The sequence below is a fragment of the Triticum aestivum genome, chromosome 4A, assembly GCF_018294505.1.
Source record: "Triticum aestivum cultivar Chinese Spring chromosome 4A, IWGSC CS RefSeq v2.1, whole genome shotgun sequence".
NCBI classification, from domain to species: domain Eukaryota; kingdom Viridiplantae; phylum Streptophyta; class Magnoliopsida; order Poales; family Poaceae; genus Triticum; species Triticum aestivum.
Window position 1 is genome coordinate 486,102,733 of NC_057803.1, and position 20,518 is coordinate 486,123,250.

Sequence of the window (20,518 nt, forward strand, 5' to 3'; positions counted from 1 at the left end):
GACCGAGAGATTGAGGATGTTAACTATATGCCTCCCTCCGAAGACGAGGCAAGCCTCGACGACGACGAATTCGTCGTACCATCAGACCCCGCCGAACAAGAGCGTTTCAAACGCAGCCTTTTAGCCACGGCAAGCAGCTTCAAGAAAAAGCAGCAACATATTAGAGCTGATCAAGACTTGCTAGCTGACAGATGGACTGAAGTCCTTGCGGCCAAAGAGTATGATGTCGAACGCCCCTCCAAGAGTTACCCAAAGCGCAGGCCGCTACCCCGATCAGAGGAGGAAGCACCTACATCACCAGTGCACGACATGGCTGACCGGCCACCTCGCGGCCGCGACAGAGAGGCCTCTCGGCCCTCCACCAAAGCCATGCCCCGACGCCGTTCAACTAAGGCACGGGAAAATGAGCCAGACCTGCGAGACGTATTGGAGGACAAGGCAAGACAAACAAGATCGATCTACGGATCGCGCAGGCGCCCCACGGCACGTGACGGTGATCTTCATTCTGGATACAACAAATCCAGCCGGGCCGAATACAACAGACATAGCTCCTTCGAGCTGCGTCGTGATATAGACCAGTATAGAGGCGCCACACACCCACTATGCTTCACAGATGAAGTAATGGATCATAAAATCCCAGAGGGTTTCAAACCCGTAAACATCGAATCATATGATGGAACAACAGATCCTGCGGTATGGATTGAGGATTATCTCCTTCATATCCACATGGCCCGCGGCGATGATCTACACGCCATCAAATACCTCCCGCTCAAACTTAAGGGACCGGCCCGGCATTGGCTTAACAGCTTGCCAGCAGACTCAATCGGTTCTTGGGAGGACCTGGAAGCTGCATTCCTCGACAACTTCCAGGGCACTTATGTGCGACCACCGGATGCCGATGACTTAAGCCACATAATTCAACAGCTAGAGGAATCGGCCAGGCAATTCTGGACACGGTTCCTAACAAAGAAAAACCAGATAGTCAACTGTCCGGACGCAGAGGCCCTAGCAGCCTTCAAGCATAATATCCACGACGAGTGGCTTGCTCGGCACCTGGGACAGGAAAAGCCGAAGTCCATGGCAGCCCTCACGACACTCATGACCCGCTTTTGCGCGGGAGAAGACAGCTGGCTAGCTCGCAGTAACAACTTAGCAAAGAACCCTGGTAATTCGGATACCAAGGACAAAAGTGGCAGGACACGTCGCAATAAGCAAAAGCGCCGCGTTAGCAGCGACAGCAACAAAGACACGGCAGTTAATGCTGGATTCAGAGGCTATAAATCCGGTCAGCGGAAAAAGCCATTCAAAAAGAATACTCAGGGCCCGTCCAGTTTGGACCGAATACTCGACCACTTGTGCCAGATACATGGCACCCCCGAAAGGCCACCCAATCACACCAATAGGGATTGTTGGGTGTTCAAGCAGGCAGGCAAGCTAAGAGCTGAAAATAAAGACAAGGGGCTGCATAGCGATGACGAGGAGGAGCCCAGGCCACCGAACAACAGTGGACAGAAGGGTTTTCCCCCACAAGTGCGGACGGTGAACATGATATACGCAACCCACATTACCAAGAGGGAGCGGAAGCGTGCGCTACGAGACGTATACACGATGGAGCCAGTCGCCCCAAAGTTCAACCCATGGTCCTCCTGCCCGATCACTTTTGATCGAAGGGACCACCCCACTAGCATCCGTCACGGCGGCTTCGCCGCATTGGTTCTCGACCCAATTATCGACGGATTTCATCTCACAAGAGTCCTCATGGACGGCGGAAGTAGCCTGAACCTGCTTTACCAGGATACAGTTCAGAAAATGGGCATAGATCCGTCGAGGATTAAGCCCACAAAAATGATCTTTAAAGGCGTTATACCAGGTGAAGAGGCCAACTGTACAGGCTCAGTAACACTTGTAGTGGTCTTCGGATCTCCGGACAATTTCCGAAGCGAAGAGTTAATCTTCGACATAGTCCCGTTTCGCAGTGGCTATCACGCCCTGCTCGGGCGAACCGCATTTGCAAAGTTCAATGCGGTGCCACACTACGCATATCTCAAGCTCAAGATGCCAGGCCCTCGAGGAGTAATTATGGTCAACAGAAACACCGAATGCTCCCTCCGTACGGAGGAGCACACGGCGGCTCTCGCAGCGGAAGTACAAAGCAGCCTTCTTAGGCAATTCTCCAGTCCGGCCGTTAAAAAGCCAGACACTGCCAAGCACGCCCGGAGTAAACTACAACAAGACCGCCTGACACGTTCTGAGCAGGCGTAGCAATGCGGCCCCAACCCCAGCCCTCGCGACATAGCGAAACCAGTGCCTCGCGTACATAACTACGCTCTTGAAGTACCATGGGCGCAGGGGAAGGGGCACAATAACGGCAAGCCCAAAATACAGCTTAAAATGTACTAGGGGCTGCCGAATTCCTTTTTAATTTTTTCTTACTTTCAGGACTCCATACTTCGGACGACCTGTTCGGCAATTCAACTGCCGCACAAACGATGCAAGATCCAGGGAAGCAGACAAGCCATACTTCGAACGACCTGTACTCCCAGGTGTTTTCTGTTACGAGCAGTATACCTGTTTTGGCATACAATTCCGCGGCCTGCTCCTAGCCAGGACATGTTAAATAGTCCAATATCTCTTGCTTATCGCACTACTTGTATCGTTCTGCTTTGATAGCAGCCTTTCTATAAACAATGCATAGCTTTTTGTCTATTTTTTGCATTATCCTCTTTTTCATATGTATGTTTATTAAATGACATGTTGCACCCGTACACCATGGTACGACAAACACTCCAGGGGCTTCAGTACCCCTCAATATGGTGTGAGAAGCCCGTACACTTTCACAAGTGCGGCACCCCGAACATATAGCACTACATGCATCGGCTCCGAATCATGATTTGGGTCAATAGTTGGGTTTGCCCAGCTCCTATGTTTTGGTGCCTTACGTTCCGCTATATCGGCTAAGGTAGCACTAGGAGAACCACTGTGATTGTGCCCCGGTTGAGCTGGGTTAAGCACCTCAGTGGAGAAAGCTAAAACTGACTGTCATGATGAGGCGAGAGACCGGTCGCTATTCGAGAGGTTTTTCGAGTCCCTAACGACTTATGCCGCTTCGAGCGAGGAGCCGGCTTTGTCCGGCCAAGGCGTGGATAGCACCCCGAACTCGGTCTTCCGAACTAGGGGCTTCGCCGAAATTTAAAATTATAGAGTTCTATGGCTAAGTGAGAGTGTTCAAGCATTTATAGTCCGATTGCCTAGTTTGTTGTGCTGAGCGCCTCCCTCAAAGGACCCAACTATGGGAAAAAGAGCGCTCAGGTTTATCCCGAACACCCCAGCACTGGTGGCATGTGGGCAGAAGCCGACGACTGGCCATCTCTCAATTTTTTGATAAACGGCCGCACAGAGAGTAATACTTTTAAATTCAACATGCATTGCATATGAACAAGTTTTCAGCGCACAGGATAAACACGAGCGAGTTCATTCAAAAATTACATCCTTGGTACATTCATCCGCCACAAGGCGGGCACCCGCAAGAACATCCTTATAGTAGTTCTCGGGCTTGCGATGCTCCTTCCCCGGCGGCGGCCCGTCCCTCAGAAGCTTCTCACCGTCCAGCTTACCCCAGTGCACCTTTGGACGGGCAAGGGCCCTACGGGCACCTTCGATGCAGACGGAGCACTTGATGACCTCGAGCCTTGGACAGGCCTCCACCAGCCGCCGCACTAGCCCGAAGTAGCTCCCAGGAAGGGCCTCTCCGGGCCACAGCCGAACTATGAAACCCTTCATGGCCTGTTCGGCCGCCTTGTGGAGCTCGACCAGCTGTTTCAGCTGGTCGCTCAAGGGCACAGGGTGTCCGGCCTCAGCATACTGAGACCAGAACACCTTCTCCGTCGAGCTGCCCTCTTCAGCTCGGTAGAATGCGGCGGCGTCGGATACGCTACGGGGAAGATCTGCGAATGCCCCTGGAGAGCTCCGGATTCGGGTAAGTAACAAGTAGTTTACTTTTATATTTCTGCTTTGCATAAAGAATGCCTTACCCGCTGCTATCTTTTTCATCTCCTCCAACTCTTGGAGGGCCTTTTGGACTTCGGCCTTGGCAGACTTGGTAGTCTCAAGGGCCGCCGCGAGCTCGGACGCTTGCGTCTTTGACTCAAGCTCCAAACTCTCATGTTTTTTCATGAGAGCCTAAAGCTCTTGCTGCACCTCGCCGACCTGGGCCTCAAGTTTCTCTCGCTCGGTACACTCCGCAGCTGCTTTCTTTTCAGCCTCGGACAGCGCCTGCTTGAGGTTCGCCACCTCAGTCTTGGCCCCTACAATAAGCAGTACAATCCTGATTTTTTTTGCAATCACGTCTTTTTATAGGCACTTTTTCTGTAAGGTATTTCTTACCTTCTTTCTCCTCGAGTTGCCGCTTGGCAAGGCCGAGCTCTTGCTCGGTCCGCTCGAATCCCTGTTTCAGGGCACCCACCTCCGCAGTTAGTATGACGGTGGCCAGCAGCGAAGCCTGCATGCGCATATTGACTCTTTGTTGTTAGACTCCTGCGAAATTTAATAGATCCTCTATTCGGCTTTTCTTTCCGAACACCAAACAGAGCATCTGGGGCTACTGTCTATGCGGTTATATTTTTACATATTTTTACTTACCTCGAAGCCTGTTAGAAGGCTAGCGCAAGCTTCAGTCAGTCCGCTCTTGGCGGACTGAACCTTCTGGATCACCGTACTCCTAATAGTACGGTGCTCCTCGTCGATGGAGGCGCCGTCAAGCACCTCCAGCAGATTGTCCGGCACCTCCGGTTGGACGGAGGCCGCCGGCTCAGAAGGCTTGCTCCTCTAGGAAGGAGTTCGCCTACCGCGGTCCGGAACTGTTGAAGATTCCGGCGCGGTGTCTGGCTCAAAGCCGGACTTGGAGCCCTGGGGGGGTCTTGTCCCCTTTACTCCTGGAGTCCGGGAGGTCGCCTTGCGGCTCCTCCGAGACCACCTCCTCCTACCTCGGAGCTTGTCGCGACGCCACTTCGGCGTCGTCCGCAGTGCAGGGGGAGACAGCGGGCGGAACTGAGTTCATGTCCGATGAATCCAGGGAGCCGCTCGACGACTCGTCGAGTCCGGTCCGGGGCGGGCTGCATAATTATGATCGACATTAGGGAAAGTTGTGCAACAAAGGAACGTCATGAGTTACTCTGATATCCGAATACTTACGATTTCGCTGGACGCTTGGCCCTGTCTGGCCACTCCTCTTCGTCCTCTTCGGCGTCGGGGGAGTAGTTCGGCGGAGGGGTCTTCCTCTTCCTGGACCCTTCGGCCTCCCCCGTTGGGGCAGCCTTCCTTTTCTTTCCTCCCCCCGCTGGAGGGGGAGAGTTTTCTTCTTCCTCCTCCTCGTTCTCACGGGAGGAGAGCGTCTCGAACTCGCCGGATGAAGAGTCCGACACCACATTACGAGCACCACATAAGGCGCCACATAAGGCGCCAGAACCAGCAGCTTCACTAGGAGAGCAGGGGCTGGGTCTTCGGGCAAGGGAGCCAGACAGTTAATCGGTCTGGACTTCGCCTGCCAAGCCTGTCAAAGGTGAGGGAGTTTAGATCCCGCATAGAGTCAAACTATCAAAAAACTTAACATCCTGTAAAAGGTGAAAATAGCTTACCTCGCTAGCGTGACGCTGCGAGCTGTATCCGTGGTCCTCGGAAGTGGATGCGGGAGCCTCGGCGCCTTTGGTTAGCACCTTCCAGACGTCTTCATACCTCGTGTCGAAGAGCTTGTTAAGGGTTTCGTGCTGCGCCGGGTTGAACTCCCACATATTAAAGTCCCGTTGTTGACACGGGAGGATCCGGCGGACGAGCATAACCTGGACTACATTAACAAGCTTGATCGGCTTGTTCACTAGGGACTGGATGCATGTCTGCAGTCCGGTCACCTCTTTTTCATCGCCCCATGATAGGCATGTCTCTTTCTAGGACATAAGCCGTGTGGGGGGTCCGGATCGGAACTCGGGGGCCGCGATCCATTTCGGATCGCGCGGCTCGGGATGTAAAACCACCACGATTGCCACCCCTTTAGGGTCTCCACGAAGGAGCCCTCGAGCCATAGGACGTTGGCCATCTTGCCCGCCATGGCGCCTCCGCACTCCGCCTGGCTGCCACGCACCACCTTGGGCTTGACGTTGAAGGTCTTGAGCCAGAGGCCGAAATGGGGGCGCATGCGGAGGAAAGCCTCGCACACGACGATAAACGCGGAGATGTTGAGGACGAAGTTCGGGGCCAGATCGTGGAAATCCAGGCCATAGTAAAACATGAGCCCCCGGACAAATGGGTGGAGTGGAAAACCCAGTCTGCGGAGGAAGTGGGGAAGGAATACTACCCTCTCATGGGGCCTTGGGGTGGGGAGAAGCTGCCCCTCCTCGGGAAGCCGGTGCGCGATGTCTTTGGACAAGTATCCAGCCTTCCTTAGCTTTTTGACATGGCCCTCCGTGAGGGAGGAGACCATCCACTTGCCTCCCGCTCCGGACATTGCTGGAGAAGGTTGAGGTGGGAAGTGCGGGCTTGGGCGCTGGATCTCGAGTGTGCGGAATATGGATAGGCAAAGGAGGAAGAAGGCGTAGGTGAAAAGGTGGATCCTTATCCCCTTATATGGGTGGATGCGGCTGTGCGTCCCCACCAGCCTAGTAAAACTCGCTTGCCTCCCAGGCGTCGTGATAAATGGCACGGTTCGGTTACCCACGATTTGAGTAAAGGACTTGGCCGTAGTGTGATGACACACTGCAGAATACGTCAGCAGATTTGATTTGTGTTAATATTATTCTCTCTATGGCAATATGTGGAAACTTATTTTGCAGAGCCGGACACTATTCTTGGTGTTTACAATCTTCTATGAAGAACTTGGAGGAGGAACCCGCCTTGCAATGCCGAAGACAATCTGCGCGCCGGACTCGTCGTCATTGAAGCCTGGTTCAGGGGCTATTGAGGGAGTCCTGGATTAGGGGGTGTCCGGGTAGCCGGACTATACCTTCAGCCGGGCTCCAGGACTATGAAGATACAAGATTGAAGACTTCGTCCCGTGTCCGGATGGGACTTTCCTTGGCATGGAAGGCAAGCTTGGCGATGCGGATATTCAAGATCTCCTACCATTGTAACCGACTCTGTGTAACCCTAATCCTATCCGGGGTCTATATAAACCGGAGGGTTCTAGTCCGTAGGACAACTCCATCATACAACAATCAGACCATAGGCTAGCTTCTAGGGTTTAGCCTCCTTGATCTCGTGGTAGATCTACTCTTGTACTACCCATATCATCAATATTAATCAAGCAGGAGTAGGGTTTTACCTCCATCGAGAGGGCCCGAACCTGGGTAAAAACATCGTGTCCCTTGTCTCCTGTTACCATCCGGCCTAGACGCACAGTTCGAGACCCCCTACACGAGATCCGCCAGTTTTGACACCGACAGCCTCCATGGCGTGGGAGGGGCGAGAGCCCCTCCGAGATTGGATCTGTCTCTTTGTTTCTCTCTATTTCTGTGTTCTGATCTCCTGCCCTTTCACCGTTTCGTATATATATGGAGATCCGTAACTCCGATTGGACTGAAACCTTCGCCGTGATTTTTTTACCGAAAATTAGCTTTCTTGCGGCCGGAGAAGGGCATCAACCGCCTTACGGGTGGCCCAGGAGGGTCAGGGGCACGCCCAGGGGGCAGGCACCCCCCTGCCTCGTGGCCACCTCAGGCACTGTCTCGCATGAATTTTTCTTCCTGAATTTTCCAAATATTCCAAAAATAAGCTCCATCCGTTTTTTCCCGTTTGTATTCCAAATATTCCAAATATTCCTGAATTTTCAAATATTCCAAATATTCCTGAATTTTCCAAATATTCCAAAAATAACCTCAGGCAACAGACATGAACTTGCACTGAGCACTGGATCAATATGTTAGTCCCAAAAATAATATAAAAAGTTGCCAAAAGTATATGAAAGTTGAATAATATTGGCATGGAACAAATAAAAAATTTATAGATACGATGGAAGACGTATCAGCATCCCCCAGCTTAATTCCTGCTCGTCCTCGAGTAGGTAAATGATAAAAAAGATAATTTTTGATGTGGAATGCTACCTAGCATAATCTTGATCATGTATCTAATCATGGCATGAATGTTAAGACACGAGTGATTCAAAGCAATAGTTTATCATTTGCCATAAAAACAATGATACTTCGAGCATACTAATAAAGCAATCATGTCTTTTCAAAACAACATGGCCAAAGAAAGTTATCCTACAAAATCATATAGTCTGGCTATGCTCCATCTTCACCACACAAAATATTCAAAATCATTTGCAACAACCCCGATGACAAGCCAAGCAATTGTTTCATACTTTTTGATGTTCTCAAACCTTTTCAACTTTCACGCAATACATGAGTGTGAGCCATGGACATAGCACTATAGGTGGAATAAAATTTGATGGTGGAGGTTGTATGGAGAAGACAAAAAGGAGAAGATAGTCTCACATCAACTAGGCGTATCAACGGGCTATGGAGATGTCCATCAATAGATATCAATGTGAGTGAGTAGAGATAGCCATGCAACAGATGCACTAAGAGCTATAAGTATATGAAAGCTCAAACTGAAACTAAGTGCGTGTGCATCCAACTTGCTTGCTCATGAAGACTTCGGGCATCTGAGGAAACCCATCATCGAAATATACAATCCAAGTTCTATAATGAAAATTCCCACTAGTATATGAAAGTGATAACTCAAGAGACTCTCTATATGAAGAACATGGTGCTACTCAGAAGTGCAAGTGTGGTAAAAGGATAGTAACATTACCCCTTCTCTCTTTTTCTCTCATTTTTTCTTTTTTTTCTTTTTTTTGGTGGGCTTCTTTGGCCTCTTTTTTTTATTTGGGCTTCTTTGGCCTCTTCTATTTTTCATAAAGTCCGGAGTCTCATCCCGACTTGTGGGGGAATCATAGTCTCCATCATCCTTTCCTCACTGGGGCAATGCTCTAATAATGATGATCATCACACTTTTATTTACTTACAACTCGATATTACAACTCAATACTAGAACAAAGATATGACTCCATATGAATGCCTCCGGTGGTGTACCGGGATGTGCAATGATCTAGCGTAGCAATGACATCAAAAAACGGAAAAGCCATGAAACATCATGCTAGCTATCTTACGATCATGCAAAGCAATATGACAATAAATGCTCAAGTCATGTATATGATGATGATGGAAGTTGCATGGCAATATATCTCGGAATGGCTATGGAAATGCCATAATAGGTAGGTATGGTGGCTGTTTTGAGGAAGATATAATGAGGCTTATGTGTGATAGAGCGTATTGTATCACGGGGTTTGGATGCACTGGCGAAGTTTGCACCAACTCTTGAGGTGAGAAAGGGCAATGCACGGTACCGAAGAGGCTAGCAATGATGGAAGGGTGAGAGTGCGTATAATCCATGGACTCAAACATTAGTCATAAAGAACTCACATACTTATTGCAAAAAATCGATTAGTCATTGAAACAAAGTACTATGCGCATGCCTAGGGGGATAGATTGGTAGGAAAAGACCATCGCTCGTCCTGACCACCACTCATAAGGAAGACAATCAATAAATAAATCATGCTCCGATTTCATCACGTAACGTTCACCATACGTGCATGCTACGAATCACAAACCTCAACACAAGTATTTCTACTAATCCACAACTACCCACTAGCATGACTCTAATATCACCATCTTATATCGCAAAACTATTGCAAGGAATCAAAACATATCATATCATGATTTACAAGTTTATGTAGGATTTTATGACTAACCATGTGAATGACCAGTTCCTGTCATCTCTCTAAATAGATATAAGTGAAGCAAGAGAGTTAATTCTTTCTACAAAAGATATTCCATGCCTCTAAACATAATATAAGTGAAGCCAAAAGAGCATTTCCTAAAAATGGTTGTTGTCTAAGGTGAAGACCGAAACATGTAATCCGACTTGCAAATGATATATAAGTGAAGCACATGAAGCATTCTATAAAGCCATACTCAAAAGATATAAGTGAAGTGCAAAGAGCATATTATAAATCAATCAAGGACCATCTCATACCAGCATGGTGCATAAAAGAAAAATGAAAACTAAATGCAAAAGATGCTCCAAGATTGCACATATCGCATGAACGAAACGAATCCGAAAAACATACCGATACTTGTTGAAGAAAGAGGGGATGCCTTCCGGGGCATCCCCAAGCTTAGATGCTTGAGTCTCCTTGAATATTTACTTGGGGTCCTTGGGCATCCCCAAGCTTGAGCTCTTGCCCTCTCTTCCTTCTTCTCACATCGAGACCTTCTCAATCATCGAACACTTCATCCACACAAAACTTCAACACGAAAACTCGGTAAGATCCGTTTAGTATAATAAAGTAAATCACTACTCTAAGTACTGTTGCAAACAAATTAATATTTTGTTTTTGCATTGTGTCTACTATAATATAACTTTTTCATGGCTTAATCCACTTATAGAAATTGATAGTTTCATCAAAGCAAGCAAACTATGCATCAAAAACAGAATCTGTCTAAAACAGAACAGTCTGTAATAATCTCAACATTCACCATACTTCTGATACTTTAAAAATTCTTCCAAAATTAGGAAAAATAAAACATTTGTATAGAAAGACATTGCAAAACGAATCAGAACCATTTGACATTCCAGTAAAAAACAAAAAATCACGCACTACAGCTAAAGTTTCTGTCCTGCACCGTACAAACCAACAAGCATTGTAAACATCCTAAAGGAAAACCTTGGCAAATTATTTTTATAATACAATGGAATTGTACAAGGGGATAATTATTTTGTTTGAAAAGTTTCTGTAATCAAGATTCACAAAGTTTCCATGAGCATGAACAAGGTTCAAGGCTAGCTCCCACTTCAGCAATGCTTGTCTCTCTCACTTTCGCTTTTCTTTTTGAAAAAGCTTTGGGTTACCCTCTTTATTTTTGTTGTTTTTAAACTTTTTGAAAGAACTCACAGAAATAAATGATCTCTAAAACTCCTGGTTGTCTCCCTGGGCAGCGCTTTTTTAAAGCCATTAAGCTAGGCATATAGTGCTCAAGTAGTGAATCGACCCGGATCCCAAGGTATATCAAAGCCAATTTTAATTAGCAATGATTTGGCATTTAGTAGTGAGCACAAAGTAACATATATCAAGCAATGACGAAGTCTAACTCTCTTCCTATGCATCGGCATGTCATAAAAATAACAATTCATAATGCACACATAGTAAAGGCCAATGCATAGTATAAGCGGTTTCTTGCAATTTATCATATTGGAAACATAGGAAGTGAGATATAGTTCCTCTCTCATAATAATTGCAAGTTGGAGCAGCAAGCACATGCATATTATATGCATCAAAATCATCATGTGTAGTAGTAAAAGGCAACCCATCAATATAATCCTTAATAAGCACAAACTTTCCGATATAGTGTAGTTTGGAGAATTCAAAAAAGACAATAGGACTATCATGTGTGGGTGCAAAGCAACAATTTCATGTTTAACATAAGGAACTATAGCAATTTCATCTCCATAAGCATAATTCTTGGCATCTTGGCCACAAGCATAGCAAGCATCATCAAAAAAGGGATATTTCAAAAGAATCAATGAGATCATAGCAGTTATCATAGCATTCATCCTTCGGTAAGCATGAAGGGAAAATTAAACAATGTATGAGTTGAAGAAGATTACTCTCATTAGAAGGTGGGCACGGGTGATCAATCCGCTTCTCTCCTTTGTTCTTCGCTCTCCTCCTCATCTTTTTCATCCAATGAGCTCACAGTTTCATCAATTTCTTCTTCCATAGATTCCTGCAAAATATTAACTCTTCTGGACACGGAGACTTTCTCAATAAGTGCATTATATCGGAATGTATTTCATAATTCTCATTAGTGAGGATAGCTAATTTTCAGGTCATATAAGCAGCAGCATCAAAATCTTCAAACTCTTTAAACATAGATTCAATTCATAAGGCACCCATAAAAAACATTTCTTCTATTTGTTCCACATCATATAGTAATCATATTATACCATTAGCATAAGAAGCTTAAGGTTTTTATCATCATTAAATTTGCATGAAAAGGGAAGGTGTGGAGCCTTCATCCTAGAGCAACAAGTATAATCATAACTTAAGCATAGTTGCTAGCATACCACTTCAATATATGAATTTTGATCCCATAATAGTTTCCCTTTTTGTGTCAAGCGGTAATCCCTAAAGTATTCACATTGATCCAACGTTACTCCCATTACATAATATGAATGGGTTTTTCTCAGGGATATTAAAGTGTACATAATATCTTCACATAACCAGCATCGAGAGTTTTAGGAGGTTCCCCATCTCCATGAGCAGAAAGTAACCTAAATTTTTTGGTATTTTGTGTTCCATATCCATATCTAAAGATAAAGAAACAACTAAGAACAACAAATAAAAATTACTTAGTGATAAAGCAAACAAGCACACACGAGAATATTCACCCCATGCTTTGCTCCCCGGCAACGGTGCCAGAAAAAAGGTCGTTGATAACCCACAAGTATAGGGGATCAATTGTAGCCTCTTTCGATAAGTAAGTGTGTCAAACCCAACGAGGAGCTAAAGGTAGAACAAATATTCCCTCAAGTTCTATCGACCACCGATACAACTCTACGCACGCTTAATGTTCGCTTTACCTAGAACAAGTATGAAACTAGAAGTACTTTGTAGGAGTTTTTGGATAGGTTTGCAAGAAAATAAAGAGCAAGTAAATAAAATCTAGGGGCTGTTTAGATGAAGACACAACTAAATTAGTTTTAGTAGAGAGCTTTTTGTCACGAGAAAGTTATTTGTCCCTAGGCAATCGATAACTAGACAGGTAATCATTATTGCAATTTTATTTGAGGGAGAGGCATAAGCTAACATACTTTCTCTACTTGGATCATATGCACTTATGATTGGAACTCTAGCAAGCATCCGCAACTACTAAAGATCATTAAGGTAAAACCCAACCATAGCATTAAAGCATCAAGTCCTCTGTATCCCATACGCAAACAACCTACTTACTCGGGTCTGTGCTTCTGTCACTCACGCCACCCACCATAAGCAAATCATGAACATATTGCAAAACCTACAGCGGGAATCCATCACGCTTGCGCACCATAGGACAGCACCAATAATAAAACATGCAACTCAAACCAATCTTGATCATCAAATAACCCATACGACAAAACAGATCTACTCAAACATCATAGGATAGCCATACATCATTGGGAAATAATATATAGCATTGAGCACCATGTTTAAGTAGAGATTACAGCGGGTAAGAGAGAGGTTACACCGCTGCATAGAGGGGGGAAGAGTTGGTGATGCTGGCGGTGAAGTTGTTGGTGAAGATTGCGGTGATGATGATGGCCACGGCAGCGTTCCGGCGCCACCAGAAGAGAAGGGGAGAGGGGGCCCCTTCGTCTTCTTCTTCCTTGACCTCCTCCCTAGATGGGAGAAGGGTTTCCCCGCTAGTCCTTGGCCTCCATGGCGTGGTAGGGGCGAGAGCCCCTTCGAGATTGGATCTGTCTCTCTGTTTCTGCGTTCTGATCTCCTGCCCTTTCACCGTTTCGTATATATATGGAGATCCATAACTCCGATTGGACTGAAACCTTCGCCGTGATTTTTTACCAAAAAATAGCTTTCTTGCGGCCGAAGAAGTTCATCAACCGCCTTATGGGTGGCCCACGAGGGTCAGGGTCCCGCCCAGGGGGGCAGGTGCCCCCTGCCTCGTGGCCACCTCGGGCACCGTCTCGCGTGGATTTTTCTTCCGTAATTTTCCAAATAGTCCAAAAATAAGCTCCGTCCTTTTTTATCCTGTTTAGATTCCGTTTGATATGGATATTCTGCGAAACATAAAACATGCAACAGACAGGAACTGGCACTGGGCACTGGATCAATATGTTAGTCCCAAAAATAATATAAAAAGTTGCCAAAAGTATATGAAAGTTGAATAATATTGGCATGGAACAATAAAAAATTATAGATACGACGGAGACGTATCATTAAGCTAAACAATAATTGGAGAGTTGGAAGATAAAAGCTTTGTCTGACTTAGTTCATTCAAGCGGAAACTTTTGTGTGTGTTTGTGTTGAAGAAAGATGGTATTTCCATCGATTGAACTTCGTGTTCAGTTGTTGGATCTATTGTCTTATCAATCCTTTTGATTTGAGTGTGGGCTATCATCAAATCAAGTCAGAAGGAACGATATTCGTAATGTTGCATTACTCGTGATTGTTTCCTCGGTCATACACCATTATATTCTTTTGGTCTGACCAATGATATCATCTTGTTCACATAGTTATGGAATTCCATCTTCATGGAAATCTTGAGGGATTGTTGTTGAGCCCATCGACAACATTTTTATCTTCTCCATGATTCATATTGAACATCAAACTAGTGTTGGAAACTTGTGTAAGCATTTTCTTTGTGTCCCATTCATGAAGCGTGTTTGGATGAAAGAAGTGACTTCCTGTAATTCATGTGCACTTGATGTAAGTTGTCGCTATGGATTCGAGAAAGCTTGTTTTTGTATCCTCTGGAATCATCCCAAGTCAGTCATGCACGTGCGAAGTATACTATGGTTTGGAGATTTGCAATCTTCATTCTATATGTGTCCCTAACACACCAAGCTAATGTTTGACTTGTTCGAGAAAAAGGAGTTTGTTCTAAGGTCAATCCTTTAGACTTACACGCGTGGATATTCTTATATCCTCGATTATGGTTCCCCACCTGAACTCGGTAGTGTTTTATTATAAGACTACTATGTGGTCATGCTTGTCTGGGACAGCATGTTCACATGTGTGTAGCAGAACCCACTCATGTTTTGGAGCTTACTACCATAGTCCATCTCCCGAGAATCTCGCAACGTTATCTCATTGATTTGTGTTACAACCTTTCTCTTTCAGACATGCTGAGTCTGAAGCATCTTGCCACCAACCAGATCTGAATCTCAGGTAGATATGATGGTTGGGACATTTCAAAGATTTTGATCTTGGTTTTTCGGTAATCCCAACAAGTCAATGTAGTGGTCATTTTGCTGAGGCAAGATATCATCCACTCCCCATGAGAATTTGACCTATTCTGGAAGTTGATCCTTATGGATCCTTGTGTTTCCGAAGTCCAACCTTTACTTGATGGCCATGTTGATGCTTTTAAACATGACAATGGTATCTAGAACATCAAGGAGAACACTATAAGTGGAGTGCAAAATGTCCCTCGGTCGATCATCCAGATTTTGTTTCCTTGGCCAAGCTAAGGTGAAATCTGAGAAAGTGTTATTCTCCTTTGCATCTGCATCCTCCATCGTTATTCATCATGGTAGTATGAAGTTTTGCCAGGATCTTGGCATAGATATTGGCAAACCCTGATGAATATGGAGATGCTCAAGTTCTTGAAAGCATGCTCAGACACTAGGTTATATCTTTGGTATTTAATCGGAATGTGCCTTCTGTATGTCGAGTTTTTCTATAACCATAGTTTCCTTTCCAAACTAAGTATGCCAATCTTTTGAATTCCTTCAAACGATCATTTGTGAATTGCCTCAGGCTGGTATGAAGAGTTTCAATGATCTATGTATCAAAGTAATTCTTTTTGCCACTTAAGGGAATAATTCTACGAGTCACCTCCTCTAAGGTGCCCCGCTATGGAATCATGGCAATTTATCTCCTCGCTACTTTGACACATACTCACAATCTACTTAAGCGTGGAATTTTTGCCTACCAAATTGAACCTTCGTCATATATTACTTTCCATCCCTCTTGATGTGTGCTTTGTGTCTCAGCTCAAGAGATGTTGTCATGCCTCATTCCATGAGTTGATTGTGAGTCGCTCGATCTATGTGAATGTCGATTCTAATAGATTCCCCTGTTCCTTTTGTTTTTGTGTTTGGATGAAGATCTCGAAAGCAAAAAAATTCAAGATCGACATGATACAATGAATCAACATCTTCGAGAAAGGGCAGTTGGATCATGAAGATAGTGTTAGCTTTGTGTCCCCTCCATCTTCTTACTTCACTTCTTGAATCTCGGGACAAGATTCTTGTTTGGTGGGGGTGAGTTGTCACAGCCCTGGATTATTGCTTGTAATTAGTTGCACTTGAGAGCATCATGCATCATGTTTAATTTCAAGAAATCTAAACTGAGGAAATTGGAAGCCTCAAAAACTTAAATAAAAGAAGGGCAAAGAACCCTGGAAATTTCATTCTTTGCTTCCAAGATGTCCTTATGCAATGTTTGAGAATTTTGGCAAGAGATATATATCAAAACAAAATTTATGAACATTTTTAAGGATTTTTTTGGAGCTTTGAATTTAAATCAATAGCTATTTGAATATGAGTTATATTCATATAACTACAATATAATTTCAAATATCTTTGAAACATTTCATGTGCATTTGGAAGTGCCCATTCCGCAACTTAAAATCATTCAAAGGGTATTCTGCATTGTTTTAAAATTGTTTGGAATTTTAAAGCAGTTGCATAGTTTAAATAAAAACAAAACAGAAAACAAAATAGGAAAAGAAAAGAAGAAGAGAGAGCCCACCTGGGCCTTACTTGGGGCCCAAGTGGCTGGCCCAGCCCACTGGCCTCCCATGTCATCTTCCTCCTCTGCCAGGATGATGAGGGCGTGTGCCCGACGTGCGCCAGCATGCGCGTGGCCAACGACGGCCACCTCCTCCATGTCTACTCGTTGCTGTCGATGCCCCCGAGCGCCACGAGACCCCTCGAGCCTCTCTCACTCTCTCGTGCTTCTCCCGTCCTCTGTCTCTCTCGCGCACCACCACCATCATCGTCGCCCACCGTAGCCATGGCCACTGCCTCTCCCTCGCCCCCTGGAACTTCCCACGAGCTCCGCCTCATCCCTCTCTTACTCCTCACTGACCCGCCCGACGCCGGAAGCCCTTGGAGGCCGCCAGCACCATCATTCCCCTTGTCAATCACCGAAGATCGCACTGTCGATTTTTTGCCCCCAGTGCCTCCCCGAGCTTGCTGACCCTCTCGTCTGACTCACCATGACTTCACGCTTCGAACCCCCATTTCTGTTGTGCTGTTTGGCCGCTTCAACCATCATGCCCGACTGCGTTGCCGCCTGAGCTAGCCGCCGATGATGCTCCAGTGACCATTTGGTCTGGGGCATGCGACCTACGTACTCGCCTCGCCGCGTAGAAGCCGTAGGTGCTAACCCCGCATCGCCAAACCGGCCGTAGCTTCGACCCCGAGCTCACCCAAGCTCTAGTAGCCGCCGTGGTTGACACCGGTGACACTTCCGACCACCACTAGTCTGGCCACCACACCCATCCGATGTGCGCCTTCGTGAGCTCTCTAACGAGCCCAAGAACGCCGCGAATGGAGCACCGCAGTGCGATCCCGACCCGCCTTGCCGTTCTTGGCCTCGCCGGTGGCTTAATGCCGGCATCTTTGACCTAGTTGACTAGGGGTTTGACTCCCCTAGGTCATTGACATGTGGGGCTAGCCCCTGACTAACTCCTAGATTAGGATTTATTTAATGTTAATTAACCCTGCTAGTTAGCTAACTCACTGACATGTGGGTCCAACTAGTCAGTTTGACCGCTCCAGTTGACTCGCTGACGTCACAGTGACGTAATGCTGATGCAATAAAGCATTTTCTAAATTTAAATAGCCAGGAAATTCCAGAAAATGTTATAAACTTCAATAAATCATAGAATTCAATCGTAACTCCAAATGAAATAATATATATATATATGAAAAATTATGAATTTTTTTTATAAATAATCTATTTATTCCATGATCATGTATGTTTGAACAAGTTAACCTCACTGATTAGGACAAATGATGAATAGGGAAAACCTTTATCTTCTCTGAATTCCACTTCAATTAACTCGTCTAAATATTGCATTAGGTGAATTCAGTACCTTAATATGCCATCTCATGCATATGGTTGTGCATTGCATTGAATGTTGTTATTGTTTGTGTTTGTCAGTGATGGCCCCCTCTCAGTAGACGTCGTTCAGACCGACATTGTGATCGATGACACTGATGAAGACACAATAATATCTCCATAAGTGCCAGGCAAGCAACCCCCTTTGAGCATTCGGATAGAATCTCACTCTCTTGCCCCTGCTCTCTTTTACTACATTAGGACAATAATGATTCAACTGCTGCATGTTGCGGTAGTTGAACCCATTCCTCTACATGACCTGTCTTTGCCACAATAATTAGTAAAAACCCACTAGCAAGAGTAGGAGTTGTTTGAGCCATGATGTGCCTACTCATTCATGCTTTCTTGTTATGCCTGCTATGCTTAGATTCGTGTCAGCTCTGATTCATTTAGGATGGATTGGAATGGTGCTGAACATGTCCTACTATTTAGAGCTAAATGTGTGAACACGATTTGGTAAAGGTAGAGATGAGAGGCCATGTAGGAGTACATGGTGGGTTGCCCCATCGGGACCGTCCTCAGGAACTGAGTTCTGTGTCTGTGATCCAAGGCAGTTACTACCACACATTGGGATCCTTAATTGACTCTCTCGACTTGTTAATCGCCTTGATCTCTGTCCAGGAGTTGCAACTAGTTTCTAGTGTTTGTAGGTCGTGCTATTTTTCTACCAAGTGGCACCCGGTCAGGTGGTCTTGAGACAAACTAGGTGCAGTGGCACGGTGTACCAAGTGGCACCAGAATGGTGGGCTTGGGAACCCTGCTCACATCGTTTGGGGCCTTGATGGAAACTTCGGCCGGACTTCCTTTGCGGGTTCAGCCTCATATAGGCGATAAACCTGGAATAGAGTATTGTGTGGTTAGTCAGGTCATGGCCGACACCCTCGCCAGGTTTCCCATTGAAGGTTGCCGAGGTACATGAGGTGTACATGACAGTAAGTGTCGAGCATGTGTGAAGAAGTACACCCCTGCAGGGTTATAAATGATCTATTCGAATATCCGTGTCCGCGGATATGGACTACTTGGAAAGCTTATATGGTTCATAGATAACCGGAAGTGGATACTCTAAAATGTGCAAGATAAGTGTGAGTGCTATGGATGGTCTTGTTGTAGGGAGATGGGAGTGGATCGATAGTGGTGTATTGATGTGGTGAATATGTGGACTCGTGTGCGCTTTCCTACCTCAAAGAAAATACTGGTAGTCGTAGTACATGATAGCCACTGAGTCAGAGTGGCTTGCTGCGGTTAAAGTCCACCACCCCTTTGTTGATATCGATGCATAAGTAGTTAGTTCTAATGTAAGTCTTGCTGGCTACATTTGTACTCATGTTTTCTTAATTTATATGTTTTGCAGAGAGACTTCAGTCTCACTAGTAGTTCCACGTGGACTTCGACGAGTAGCTTGTTACCTCAGCTAGTATCTTGTATGTCGGTGCAACAATAGATCAAGAGATCAAGAGATCAATTGTTGTCTCTATGGGGTGCCCCCTCCTCCGTATATAAAGGCGGGAGGAGAGGGTCGGCCAAGGGGAGAGGCGCGCCCAAGGGGGGGCAATCCTACTCCAAGTAGGTTTGCCCCCCCTTTCCTATTCCAACTAGGAGAAGGGGGAAGGAGGAGGTGGAGAGAAGGAAGGATAAGGGGGGCCGCGGCCCCCTTCACTTTCCCAATTTGGATTGGGGAAAGGGGGCCGCGCGCCACCTCTTGGCCTCCCTCTCTCCTTTCCACTGAGGCCCATAAGGCCCACTAGCTTCCCGGGGAGGGGGGGTTCCGGTAACCCCCGGTACTCCAATAAATATCCGATAACCCCCGGAACCATTCCGGTGTCCGAATATTGTCGTCCAATATATTAATCTTCATGTCTCGACCATTTCGAGACTCCTCGTCATGTCCGTGATCACATCCGGGACTCCGGACAACCTTCGGTACATCAAAACACATAAACTCATAATATAACCGTCATCGAACTTTAAGCGTGCGGACCCTACGGGTTCGAGGACTATGTAGACATGACCGAGACACGTCTCCGGTCAATAACCAATAGCGGAACCTGGATGCTCATATTGGCTCCAACATATTCTACGAAGAACTTTATCGATCAAACCGCATAACAACATACGTTGTTCCCTTTGTCATCGGTATGCTACTTGCCCGAGATTCTATTGTCGGTATCTCAATACCTAGTTCAATCTCGTTACCGGCAAGTCTATTTACTCATTCCGTAATACATCATCCCGCAACTAAGTCATTAGTTGAAATGCTTGCAAGGCTTATAGTGATGTGCATTACCGAGTGGGCCCAGAGATACCTCTCCAACAATTGGAGTGACAAATCCTAATCTCGAAATACGCCAACCCAACAAATACCTTCGGAGACACTTGTAGAGCACCTTTATGATCACCCAGTTACGTTGTGACGTTTGGTAGCACACAAAGTGTTCCTCCGGTAAACGGGAGTTGCATAATCTCATAGTCATAGGTACATGTATAAGTCATGAAGAAAGCAATAGCAGAATACTAAACGATCATGTGCTAAGCTAACGGAATGGGTCAGGTCAATCACAT